The sequence below is a fragment of the Eschrichtius robustus genome, chromosome 13, assembly GCF_028021215.1.
Source record: "Eschrichtius robustus isolate mEscRob2 chromosome 13, mEscRob2.pri, whole genome shotgun sequence".
Lineage (NCBI taxonomy): Eukaryota > Metazoa > Chordata > Mammalia > Artiodactyla > Eschrichtiidae > Eschrichtius > Eschrichtius robustus.
The window spans coordinates 66,027,749-66,042,594 of record NC_090836.1 but is presented as its reverse complement, the minus strand read 5'-3'; positions in this window follow the sequence as shown (position 1 = coordinate 66,042,594).

Genomic DNA, 14,846 nt, shown 5'->3' with positions numbered 1-14,846 from the left:
GTCTTGTTCCTGATCTTAGAGAAAATGCTTTCAGTTTTTCACCATTGAGAATGATGTTTGCTGTGGGTTTGTCTTATATGGCCTTTTATATGTTGAGGTAGGTTCCCTGCATGCCCACTTTCTGGAGAGTTTTTATCATAAATGGGTGTTGAATTTTGTCAAAAGATTTTTCTGCATCTATTGAAATGATCATATGGTATTTATCCTTCAGTTTGTTAATATGGTATATCACATTGATTGATTTGCATATACTGAAGAATCCCTTGCACCCCTGGGATGAATCCCACTTGATCATGGTGTATGATCCCTTTAATGTGCTGTTGGATTCTGTTTGCTAGTAATTTGTTGAGGATTTTTGCATCTATATTCATCAGTGATATTGGTCTGTAATTTACTTTTTTTTTGTAGTGTTTTTGTCTGGTTTTGGTATCAGGGTGATGGTGGCCTCATAGAATGAGTTTGGGGGTGTTCCTTCCTCTGCAATTTTTGGAAGAGTTTGAGAAGGATGGGTGTTAGCTCTTCTCTAAATGTTTGATAGAATTCACCTGTGAAGCCGTCTGGTCCTGGAGTTTTGTTTTTTGGAAGATTTTTAATCACAGTTTCAATTTCATTACTTGTGATTGGTATGTTCTTATTTTCTATTTCTTCCTGGTTCAGTCTTGGAAGGTTATACCTTTCTAAGAATTTGTCCATTTCTTCCAGGTTGTCCATTTTATTGGCATAGAGTTGCTTGTAGTAGTCTCAGAATGCTTTGTATTTTTGTGGTGTCTGTTGTAACGTCTCCATCTTCATTTCTAATTTTACTGATTTGAGTCATCTCCCTCTTTTTCTTGATGAGTGTGGCTAATGGTTTATCAATTTTGTTTATCTTCTCAAAGAACCAGCTTTTAGTTTCATTGATCTTTGCTATTGTTTTCTTTGTTTTTATTTCATTTATTTCTGCTCTGATCTTTATGATTGGTTTCCTTCTGTTTACTTAGGGTTTTGTTTGTTCTTCTTTCTCTAGTTCCTTTAGGTGTAAGGTTAGATTTTTTATTTGAGATTTTTCTTGTTTCTTGAGGTAGGCTTGTATTGCTATAAATTTCCCTCTTAGAACTGCTTTTGCTGCATCTCATAGGTTTTGAATCGTCGTGTTTTCAGTGTCATTTGTCTCTAAGTATTTTTTGATTTCCTCTTTGATTTCCTCAGTGATCTCTTGGTTATTCAATAACGTATTGTTTAGCCTCCATGTGTTTGTGTTTTTTACATTTTTTTCCCTGTAATTGACTTCTAATCTCATAGTGCTGTGGTCGGAAAAGATGCTTGATATGACTTCAATTTTCTTAAATTTACTGAGGCTTGATTTGTGACCCAAGATGTGATCTATCCTGGAGAATGTTCCATGCGGACTTGAGAAGAAAGTGTAATCTGCTGTTTTAGGATGGAATGTCCTCTAAAGATCAATTAAATATATCTGGTCTATTGTGTCATTTAAAGCTTGTGTTTCCTTATTAATTGTCTGTTTGGATGATCTCTCCATTGGTGTAAGTGAAGTGTTAAAGTCCCCCACTATTATTGTGTTACTGTCGATTTCCTCTTTTAGAGCTGTTAGCAGTTGCCTTACATATTGAGGTGCTCCTATGTTGGGTGCGTGTATATTTATATTTGTTATATCTTCTTCTTGGATTGATCCCTTGATCATTATGTAGTATCTATCCTTGTCTCTTGTAACATTCTTTAAAGTCTACTTATCTGATATGAGTATTGTTACTCCAGCTTTCTTTTGATTTCCATTTGCATGGAATATCTTTTTCCATCTCCTCACTTTCAGTCTGTATGTGTCCCTAGGTCTGAAGTGGGTCTCTTGTAGACAGCATATATATGGGTCTTGTTTTTGTATCCATTCAGCAAGCCTGTGTCTTTTCTTTGGAGCATTTAATCTATTCATGTTTAAGGTAATTATCAATATATATGTTCCTATGACCATTTTCTTAATTGTAATGGGTTTGTTTTTGTAGGTCCTTTTCTTCTCTTGTGTTTCCCACTTAGAGAATTTCCTTTAGCATTTGCTGTAAAGCTGGTTTGGTGGTGCTGAATTTTCTTAGCTTTTGCCTGTCTCTAAAGCTTTTGATTTCTCTGTCAAATCTGAATGAGATCCCTGCCAGGTAGAGGAATCTTGGTTGTAAGTTCTTCGCTTTCATCACTTTAAATATATCATGCCACTCCCTTCTGGCTTGTAGAGTTTCTGCTGAGAAATCAGCTGTTAACCTCATGGGAATTCCCTTGTATGTTATTTGTCATTTTTCCTTTGTTGCTTTCAATAATTTTTCTTTGTCTCTAATTTTTGTCTGTTTGATTACTATGTGTCTCTGAATGTTACTCCTTGGATTTATCCTTCCTTGGACTCTCTGTGCTTCCTGGACTTGGGTGGCTCTTTCCTTTCCCATGTAGGGAAGTTTTTGACTATAATCTCTTCAAACATTTTCTCGGTCATTTCTCTCTCTCTTCTCCTTCTGGGACCCTTATAATGCGAATGTTGTTGCATTTAATGGTGGCCAAGAGGTCTCTTGGGCTGTCTTCATTTCTTTTCATTCTTTTTTTCTTTATCGTTTTCCACGGCAGTAAATTCCACCATTCTGTCTTCCAGGTCAATTACCCGTTCTTCTGACTCAGTTATTCTGCTATTGATTCCTTCTAGTGTAGTTTTCATTTCAGTTATTGTATTTTTCATCTGTTTGTTTGTTCTTTAATTCTTCTAGGTGTTTGTTCTTTAATTCTACTAGTCTTTGTTAACCATTTCTTGCATCTTCTCAATCTTTGCCTCCATTCTTTTTCCAAGGTCCTGGATCATCTTCACTATCATTATTATGAATTATTTTTCTGGAAGGTTGCCTATCTCCACTTCATTTAGTTGTTTTTCTGGGGTTTTATCTTGTTCCTTCATGTGGTACATAGCCCTCTGACTTTTCATCTTGTCTCTCTTTCCGTGAATATGGTTTTTGTTCCAGAGGCTGCAGGATTGTAGTTCTTCTTGCTTCTGCTTTCTGCCCTCTGGTGGATGAGGCTATCTAAGAGACTTGTGCATGTTTCCTGATGGGAGGGATGGTGGTGGATAGAGATGGGTGTTGCTCTGGTGGCAGAGCTCAGTAAAACTTTAATCTGCTTGTCTGCTGATGGGTGGGGGTGGGTTCCCTCCCTGTTGGTTGTTTGGCCTGAGGCAACCCAACACTGGAGCATACCTGGGCTCTTTGGTGGGAATAATGGTGGACTCTGGGAGGGCTCACGCCAAGGAGTACTTCCCAGAACTTCTGCTGCCAGGGTCCTTGTCCTCACAGTGAGCCACTGTCACCCCCCGCCTCTGCAGAAGACCCTCCTTCACCAGCAGGTAGGTCTGGTTCAGTCTTTTATGAGGTCACCACTCCTTCCCCTGGGTCCCGATGCACACACTACTTTGTGTGTGCCCTCCAAGAGTGGAGTCTCTGTTTCCCCCAGTCCTGTCGAAGTCCTGCAATCAAATCCCGCTAGACTTCAATGTCTGATTCTCTAGGAATTCCTCCTCCAATTGCCAGAGCCCCAGGTTGGGAAGCCTGACGTGGGGCTCATAGCCTTCACTCCAGTGCGTGGACTTCTGTGGTATAAGTGTTCTCCAGTTTGTGAGTCACCCACCCAGCAGTTATGGGATTTGATTTTATTGTGATCACGCTCCACCTACCATCTCATTGTGGATTCTCCTTTGTCTTTCAATGTGGTGTATCTTTTTTGGTGAGTTCCATTGTCTTCCTGTCAATGATTGTTCAGCAGTTAATTGTGATTCTGGTGCTCTCACAAGAGGGAGTGAGAGCATGTCCTCCTACTCTGCCATCTTGAACCAATCTCCCCACAGGCAGATTCTTAACCACTGTGCCACCAGGGAAGTCCTCACTTTAGATTTAAGGACATACATAGGCTAAAAGGGAAACGATGGAAAAAATTTTGCATGCAAATAACAACTGAAAGAGAGCAAAGGTGGCTACACTTGTATTGGGCAAAATAGATTTTTAAGTCAAAAACTGTCACAAGAGACAAAGTTTGTAATTACATACTGATAAAAGGGTCAGTTCCACAGGAAGACAGAACAATTACAATATATATGTACCCAATATCAGAGCACCTAAATATATAAAACAAACACTGACAGATGTAAAGGGAGAAATGGGGAGCAATATAGTAACAGTAGAAGACTCTAATATTCCACTTTCCAAAATAAATAGATGATCCAGATAGAAAATCAATAAGGGAAGTGAGACCCGAAAAACACTATACATCATTGTATAGTGGATCTAACAGACATATACAGAACATCCAAAAGTAGTAGAATATACATCATTTTCAAATGCACACAGAACTTTCTCCAGATGGAGCTCATGCTAGGTCACAGAACAAGTCTTTACAAATTTAAGAAGAGTGAAATTATTCCAAGTAACAGTTTTGACCACAATGGGATGAATCTAAAAATTAATTATAAAAAAAGGAAAAATTCACAAATACATGGAAATTAAATAGCACATTCTTGAACAACCATTAGGTCAAAGAGAAAAGTCCAAAGGGCAATTCGAAAATAACACAAAACAAATTAACAGTGCAAACACAACATAATAAAACTTAGATGATGCAGTAAAAACAGTACTAAGAAGGAAGTTTATAATGATAAAAGCCTACATTTAAAAAAAGAAGAAAGATCTCAAACAACATATATTTACACCTCAAAAAACTAGAAAAAGAAGGACAAATTAAATCTGAAGTTAGCAGAAGGAAGTAAATAATACAGATTAGAGCTGAAATCAAGTGAGAATAGAAAAACAAGAAAAAAATTGACAAAACTACAAGCTGGTTCTTGGAAAAAATAAAATCAACAAACCTTTAGCTGAATTAACTAAGAAAAAAAGAGATAAGATAAATAAATAGTATCAGAAATGGAAGAGGATATATTGCAACTGATTCCACAGAAGTAAAAAATACAAGGGACTATTATGGACAATTATATTCCAAATGACTTAGAAGAAATGGATAAATTTCTAGAAACATACAAACTATCAAGTCTAAATCAAGAAGATATAGAAAGCTTAAACAGACCATTAACCAATATGACCAATAAGGAGACTGAATCAGTAATCAAAAAACTCTCAAAAATGAAATGACCAGGACCAGATGGCATCACAAGTGAATTCTATCAAACATTTAAAGAAGAATTAATACCAACCCTTCTTAAACTCCTCCAAAAAATATAAGAGGGAAAACATTCAAACTTATTTTATGAGGCCAGTATCACCCTGATACCAAAACCATACAAAGTCAACACAAGAAAAGAAAACTATAGGCCAATATCCCTGATGAACAGAGCTGTAAATATCATCAACAAAATATTAGCAAACTTAATTCAACAGCACATTAAAAAGATCATACATAATGATCAAACGGGATTTGTCCCTGTGATGCAAGGATAGTTCAACATACACCAATTAATTGATGTGATACACCACATGAACAGAATGAAGAATAAAAATCACTTGCCATATCAATAGATGCAGAAAAATCAACTGACAAAATTCAACACCCATTCATGATAAAAAAAAAACCTCTCAAATTAGGTATAGAAGGAACTTACTTCAACACAATAAATTATTAAAAGCCCTATATATTAAAAGCCCACAGTTAGCATCATACCCAGTAGTCAAAAACAAAGGTTTTCCTCTTAGATCTGTAACAAGACAAGATGTCCACTCTTGCCACTTCTTTCAACGTAATATTGGAAGTCCTATCTAGAGCAATTAGGCAAGAAGAAGAAATAAGAGGCACCCAAATCAGAAAGGAAGAAGTTAACTTATATCTGTCTGTTTTAAGACGAAATAATTTTATGTGTAGAAAAAGTCAAATACTCCTACCAAAAAACCACCAGAACTAATAAATAGATTCAGAAAAGTTGCAGGATACAAAATCAGCATGCAAAAATCAGCTGCATTTCTATATACTAACAACGAACTATCCAAAAAGAAAATTATATAAACAATCAAAAGATAGAGTACTTAGGAATAAGTTTAAATAAGGAGGTGAAAGATTTGTACACTGAAAACTATAAAACACTGATGAAAGAAAATAAAGCGGATACAAATAAATAAACATTCAGTGTTCATGGATTGGAAGAAGTAATATTGTTAAAATGTTGATACTACCCAAAGGAATCTACAGATTCAATACAATTACTATCAGAATCCCAATGGCATATTTTTACAGAAACAGAGAAAAGAATCCTAAAATTCATATGGAACCACAAATATCATGAATAGCCAAAGTACTTTTGAGTAAGAAGAACAAAGTTGGAGGCATCATATTTCCTAATTTCAAAATATATTACCAAGCTAAAGTAATTAAAATAGTATGGTATTGGCATTTAAAAAAGACATATAGACCAATGGAACATAATAGAGAGAGACCAGAAACAAACACATGCATATATGATCAGTCGAATTTGGACAAGGGTACCAAGAATACACAATGGGGAAAGGATGGTCTCTTCAATAAATGGTGTTGGAAAAACTGGATATCCACATCCAAAAAATTTAAATTAAATGCTCATTTTACACAAAAATCAACTCAAAATGGATTAAAGCGTTAAATGTAAGATCTGAAACTGTAAGACTTCTAGAAGAAAATATAAAAGAAAATCTTCTTGACATTGGTCTGGGCAATGATTTCTTGGATATGACACCAAAAACACAGGCTTTCTTCCCACCTCTCTCTGCTATGACTACACAGAAGATGTCATAAAACAACTCACAGTTTGTGCGGGGAAAAAATCATACAGATCACCATTAATTACAAGACTTTATTCAGAAGACCAGTGATTATCTTTGGGAAAAAAAAGGCAGAATTTTTTATAGCTTTTTAGCAAGGGATTTATCTAAATTTCAGCTAATTTAAGAAATAGTGGGTCAAAATTTGTTTTAAAGAGGGAGGAATTGTTCTTGTACTTTAACAGCCATGGTTTTGGCAATTTGATTTATCAAGAAGGTGAAAGAAACAATTAATAAGATTAAGTTCAACAGGGGGTTGGGAGGAACAGCTGCAGGTAACAAAGGCATGCAAGGGACAGAGTGGAAATTTTTTAATCCTTCCAGGTCTTTTTCAATTTATGTATTACAGCCCTGCTGTGTACCAATATTATTTCCTTTCATTATATTTGTTTTCAGTTATTTGTATTTATAATTGTTTCTTGTGATAATAGACTTACAATTTAGGCAGGAATTTTTATTTCTTATTGGGTTTTATTTACAATATATTGTAATTAAGTTAATAATTTTATTCTCAACACATTTTTAAATTACCTTGATGAAAAGTAGTTATTTTTTTCTAAAACTAAATTCTTGTAAAATTGAGATGCATCTTATATATTCCCTAAGCACTGGAAAATTATGAGAGTAGTTCATTACCTGGTAAAAACAAGTTAAGAAAAGTAGAGTGTGTAAAAGGTGGATTGTAAGGGCCCAATTAAAATGCCAGTAGTGAGGAAGTGGGGGCAGCAAGTGTAGATATTTATGTTAGCAAGTGTAGCAAGTGTAGATATTTATGTCATATGTAACATAGAGCAGTTCTAATTATATTTATCATGTTGTACATTATATCCCTAGTACTTATTTATCTTACAGCTGGAAGTTTGTATCTTTTGACTGTCTTCATCCAATCACCCAATTCCCCCTCCCCTCATGGCCCCTCCACCCCACCCCTGCTTCTGGTAATACAAATCTGATCTCTTTCTCTAGGAGTTTGTTTGTTTTTGAAGTATAATCGACCTACAACACTACATTAGTTCCTGTTAAACAACATAGTGATTTGATACTTCTATACATTTCAAATTGATAACCACAATAAGTCTAGTTAAGGTATGTCACCATACAAAGATATTAGGGGATATCTTTTAGAACAGAGGGAGTCTATTCATGTTAATTGGCAAAAGGAAAAAAAGATTGAAGCTTAGAATATTTGATAGAGTGATGTCTCAGTAGATGTAGGAAATAATGAGAGTGAGAACACAAACTAAAGATGATGCAATCCATGTCAGATAAGTTTCATCTCCTCAGGAAAGCTGTAAGTAAAATCATTTGCTAAGAGTGAGAGAGGTGGGGAAGGGGACTGAATCTTCAGGAAATTGAGGGAATGGAGATTAGCAACAGATGTCCTCAAGAGTCCTCTGAGGAGTCTCACTAGCTCAAGCTGCACGTTGACTGCCAGCTCCTATTAAATAGGGAGCTGACAGAAGTAGACAGTAGGAACATTTTCACAGTCTGGGAAAATAGTGTGTCAAGCAAATTAATAGAACTCTAGGCATGAAAACCTCAAACTTCTAAAACTGTGCTCAAATAGACATTGCAATAGATGATTGCGTTCATTTCAGTTGATTCTTATACGTTTTAAAACCTATGCAGAATCCTCAAGATCCTAAGAGATGTGAGTACAGGTTCTATTTCCCCCCATTTCTGTCAGCAGTACATATACTTGAAGAAAGAGACATTTCTTCCATGCTTGATAGCTCCCACAAATCACTATGCCCCTTTAATCTCCCACTAAAGACAAAAACACACACTTAAACACACACTGATTTTCATTATGTCTCAGCTTTTGTTTGATAAGTTTAAGAGGTACCACCTGGTGAGTTATAGCTTCAGTATATGTATATCTATTCAGGACAATATACTGAGTAATATTCTAAAAGCTGAGCCAAGGATAGTATTTATGAATCTTGTAAATATTAGAATAAATAGTACCTTACTAAAATTATAAATAGCAGCATATTCAGGTATAAATGTAATATTAACAGAATGCAGAAATATGATTCAAAGTAATCACAGTTGATTCCGGAAGGGATCAAAAAAAATTTCAGAAAATGACTATGACAAAAGATTAAGGCATAAATACAGTGAGGAAAACTTGAGACAGGGGAGGTCAGAGTGGATATGAAATAAGTGCTGCATCTCCTGTAATGTCTGAGACACAGAGCTTTCCTTGAGACATTGGCATGTGAAGGGAGAGTAGGAGACTTCCACCATGGTATCAGCCTAACTCATTATGACCCTTTAATTTAACTCCTCAAAAACATGAAAGGGAAGCAACTAGGGAATCATGTTTACAGTACATAACCTTACCTCTATGTCCAAACTTTATTTAACTCTTATTATATATTTGACTCAACCTTCTCTCTCTGAATTTCTCTCCCCTGAGACTATAGACTTGTAAAATAAGTTCAAAGTTAGCAGATTTTTTTCAATCCTTTAAATGTGGTTATGCAAATGTAAGCCAGCCATCTTCCACAAACCACAGAGGCCAAGAAATCGAAGTAGTTCACCATTGAGTGTGAAATAATACAACAGGTATACAGAGATAAACTATAAGATTTCTAAAGGTCAGCCAATTCCTAATTGTAATCCTTCTTTTTGAGACTTGAACCCTACCTTCGGGTTCATGAGGAATTTCTGTCCTGTACTTTCTTATCATAAATTTCTTCTATTCTTAATCTTGTTGAAGTTGGTCTCTCACACATGTCATCAGAAGCCCTGAATCTAGGGAGAGTTGAAAATCTAGAATAGTAGAACTTTTTATTCAATTAAAGGTATGCCTTTCTGACATGCAGCCTGTGTTTGATTCCTGTCTCAACCACTTACTAGCTATGTATACTTTTTTTTTAATTGAAGTATATCTGATTTGCAAGGTTGTGTTGTTTTCCGCTGTACAGCACAGTGATTCAGTACTTTTGCAGATTATACTCCATTGTGGGTTATTATAAGATGGTGGCTGTATTTCTCTGTGCTATACAGTATATCCTTGTTGTCTATCTATTTTTTAAATCTAGCTATGTGTCTTTGAGTAAATTGCTTAATCTCTCTGTGCTAAAATTTCCCCTTCTGTAAAACAGCAGTTGGTACTTAAATCATAAGGTTGTGATAGGAATTAATGAAATGAGTTAGCATACATAAAGCACTTAGAAGGGTGCCTGGTATTTAGCAAGTGATAATTATATTTTATAAATATATACATATATCTTAGTGGGTATAATGGAGATAAATAAAAAGTTAAGCAGCATGTTCAACAAATTAAGTGTATAATAACATATTCTTACAAGTCAAAAGCTCCCAAAAAAAAAACAGGCCTTTCAGATGTCTCTCCATATTAATATATAATCAAATAAGGCAAAGTACTGGACGTGTTGGATGTGGTAAGACATAGATAAAATGCATTATGTTATTTGGCTAAAATTCTACAAACACATGGCTACTCCATGAGAAGATTCCACTTCAGACCACTGAAAGATTCGGACTTGGCATCCTGAATGTACATGAATACACACACACACACACACACACACACACACATCCATTGTGAGTATATAAATTTCCTCATACAGGAATATGAAAGGAATGGATCAGTGGAATGTTTTGAGAAGTGGATCTGATTTCCTAATGATATGATCATCATTTATTGCTTCCACTGAATGTCAAATTGTAGAGACATGGGCTCAGCAGGTTTAAACACCAAAATAGGCTTCAGATAAATTACTTGACATCTCCCTCCTTGGAGGCCATTAGGAGGACTGACAAGTACTTACTTTCGGAAGAAATGCACACAGCTTATGAATAATCAGGGAACTGGATACAGCAGAGTTGAGAAAATATAAAAATGTCAAAAAATAATTTTTCCACAGTTTCTTCAAGTTTGTGGTAACTTTCATCTATGAAGTTATGATGAGAATTAATTTACTATAAAAATTTGGAAAAGTTTAAAATAAGGATTTGGCTATTGCTTGTATGATCATCTTTTTGTCATATAATAATAATAAATGAAAATAATAAGAAGTAGCATTTACTGAGAACTTAATATATGGATGCCAGGCATTGTGCTGAGTTCTTTCATTTTGTTTAGTTCTGATAATGATTTATTTACTTCTCATTCTTCATATAATAAACAGTTACCCTGTGACAGATAGATTGGGAAATAAGACTTAGATTAAGTCACTTGCCTGCACTTAACTAGTAAATAACAGAGTTGGGATGAGAAGCTCACACTCTTCTAACTACTCTGCTGCACTACCATTATTCACCTTCAGAGCTTTGAACAATCAGTATTCAGTTTGATAAGAACACATACCACTTTTACCTCCATGTACATCAAAGTCCTACAAACTTCTCCAACTTCAATGTAACCTAATGGAGTGGAACAAATCAGTTAATCCATGTCGTGTTCTGTTCAGTTTTCATGGCATTCACGTTTGGCATGTTAGCTTTATTTACTCTCTACTTTTCTTACTGAAACCACTTCTCATCTTCAGACAGTTTTAAGTAGCTGTAAAATTAATCTTTCACAGTCCATTCTATGAAGAAACAGTTGGAAGTTAAGATACAGAAAGATGTATTTAAGTCACATACTATTTTCCATCTCTTCTGCCTTCAAAGATAAAACCCAGAACACAGGGATCTTCACCAGTGGAAAAAAAATATTCATTCTGACACAGTGTATGTCAAAAGAAATATTCTTCTAAAATATCCATTTTCCTCTTCTAAAATGTTACTTTGAAATGCCAGCCCATAATTTCCAGACAGCATAAACTACCGTAAAAATCAAAGGGAAGTTAGTGGGTTTTGTCTGAACAACACCTTCAATGTGCAATTTTAGTGCTTCAGTTTAGGATGTAGGGAGCTGGATATTCTGCATATTTCTTCCCTATAATTCAATATGGCATGTCTAATAGTGCGAATAGTCTCTTTTTTGGATGGAGAGACAAGATGTGGGGGTAGGTGACGATGGTTCCAGTGACAGAGACTATGTGCAGTTAAGAACACTGTGCATAATTCATGCAATTCCGTTTTTACTTTGCAAATGTGCCACAAAATTTCAATTGGGTGCTCTAAGGGGGAAAAAAAAGAAATGCTTCAAGAGGTATTTTTAAATCCTCAACAATTCCATTTCAAGTCTCTTAAGTCTACATCAATACCTATTATATTTATTGATATAGGTTCTATAAAATGCCTCCATTTAATCAACTGCTTTAATTGACCTTGACACTGATTTGACATCAAGCCTAAATTCCATTCCTCCTTCTTGATGTTCATGATAAAACTCTTATGTATTCACCCTATTCAGAGAGCTGGCAGGTCATTTTTCAATGTCATTTCATGTAGCTTAGTGTTAAAGAAGTCTCTCTCAGAGAATGATTCTGTTTATTTAAACCACTGATGAAAACTTAAAGAATCAAATGTTTCAGATAACAATAACACAAATGGCAAACATCATGGAGATCAAACAAAAATGATTTTGATTATAGAAATTATTGAGTCACTCCCTTCTTCCCCCTCCCCAAACAATTCAATAAACAAACAAACAAAGGCAAGCAATGAAAAAACTATGAGGTGATGGAGATTGGAGAATTCTGACTGGACATGTGAAAATGACAGGAGTCTGGGGAGGAAAAAGCGACTGGTCAATACATGATAAAATCTGGTCCAGGTAATGGGAAAAAAAATGGTTGCTCAGTTTAGACAAAGGCCCACGTTAAAGAAAAGCAACACACAGGGAACCCAAGAAACAGATAAAGGCCTTACTTAGAAATGTAAAGCTGGTGTCTTTTGTGCCAGTGAGGGGAGGAGAAAAGATATGTAAGAGATTGTGGTTGGCCAGGGCTGAGTGATGCTGAAGAAAGGTCTTGCTTGGACAGTGTGACTGATGACCAGAACTACCACTTCCATGAGAGAATGAGGTTAATGGCAGCAGTAGGAAGCAGACTGTAACTAACCTACATAAAGTTAACTGGTCTGTGGAGACTCCCTCCTGGTGACTAGCTCCCCTTTCAAGAAGGAGAGCCTTCCGTCTGAGGCAGTGTTACCCTGGATCTAAGTGTAGTTGCAGTGGTAATAACAGCACCTACTATTTCAGGTAGCATATGATTTCCTTGGAAACCATATGGATTACATGAATAGCATGTGAGTTATTGAGAAAAGAATCCAAGTGTCAATTTAACCACTTAAGAGCCAGAGAAGATAAAGGACAGAAATGAGAAGTTGTGAGATGCCTCAAGTCATCTGCATGCCTGTCCCCCCTTTATACACATTGTTTTAAAAACAACAGTAGAAATTTTGAAGGGTCTAGGTTCAAAATAGTCTTGTTATTAATTTAAGTATGTACTCTTTACCCACTTTGGTAGTCATGAGAAACTGCAGCATTACTGTGTTCTCTAACCTGCACCAAATCTAACATGCCCTAATGACTCAGAAAGTAAACGCCTAATTCATCAATATATTGCACATAGAGAAGCCCAATCAATTCCCTTATATGATTCTCAAACCTCACTATTGCATATCCAGCTCTTTCAAATGGCTCAAGAGTCATTTTAGTCCAGCTGAGTCTTCTCTTAAAATAGTTAGCGAATCTCACTGTAAGCAAAAAAGATGGGTTATTTTCCAGGCTCCTCTAGTAGCCAAAAAACCAAGGCACCTTTGTGGCCTAATTGTCAGATTTTCAGAGGGATGCTTGCTCCCAATCTAATGGCCAATGGAGAGACTACATCTGAACTGTTCTGAGCTTTTTGATCTAAAGATGTTTAACTCTCTCACTGTCAGTGAAGGGGGTGGTGTGGGAAGCAAGAGGTAAAGCTGAAACTGAGAAGGACTACTAATAAAATTTCCCAGTACCCATGGGGTTAAATCACTTTTAAATCAACAGGCTTTCAGGGGAATGAGGTAGCAATGACTTCTGTATAATAGACAGAGAATTGGGCATGAGTCACAGCTTCTTGAGTGCAAGATGACTCAGGGACCCAATGGTTAATTTTCTCTGTCACTCTCTAGATACATCATAGAAACAGCAAGTAGACTGAAGCAAACTTTTCAAGAGTAAGAATAGAAGCTAGAAGAGAATGGAATAGTGCTACACAGTTCTGAATGAAAATAACTGTTAATCCTGAAAGGAGGTAAAATCAAGACATTTCAGAAAAACAAAACCTGGGCATTAACCACTGATAGACCTTCAATAAAGGAACTTTTGGAAGGAAACTGAACCAAAAAGGAAAAAGCGAGATGCAAGAAGTAATAGTGATCAAAGAAAATCATAAATGTGTAGGTAAATCTAAGCAAACAATAACCACATAATGCAATAAAATTAATGATAATTTGAAAGATAAAAATCAAAATTGCTCTTGTGGAATTAGAACACTGGAAAACAGTTCCACGGAAATTGAAAGAAAGTAATGGAAGTCAAAGCATTCTATAATGGCCCGTAAATACTATATTATTCAGAAGGAACACAGGGATATTGATTAACTTTGGTTTTTGTTAAATATGCACATTAAATGTTTAAGAGTGACTATTAAAGAATAGAATCAAGGTACAACTTCCAAATCAGTATAGGAAAACATATACTTTAAAAATACCTCAAACATTCCAAAAGAAGTCTCTCTAATATGAAAAAAAAAGAAAAAGCAAGATAAACTGAAAGCTAAATGCATCTATTAAAAATAAGTACAAATATATTCATAAATGCAATAAATATAAAGTAATCCAATTTATTAGTTAAAAATATGTATTTTCAGGTTGTGCTAAATTTTCCTAGCTATATTGTTTAAAGAGAAATATAAAACAAAAGGGCCCATAAACACTAACAATCAAGTCTGTGAAAATTTGGTATAGCTACACTATGATCAAGCAAAATAGACTTAAACTTAAAAAAAAAGCAAGACACCGCTAAAGATAAAATAGCATGATGCAATATAACAATTAAATAGTTTAATTAATCAGGAATACATAATATAAGAATTCTAAATCACTTTGTACTTAATAATACAAACTAAAAAG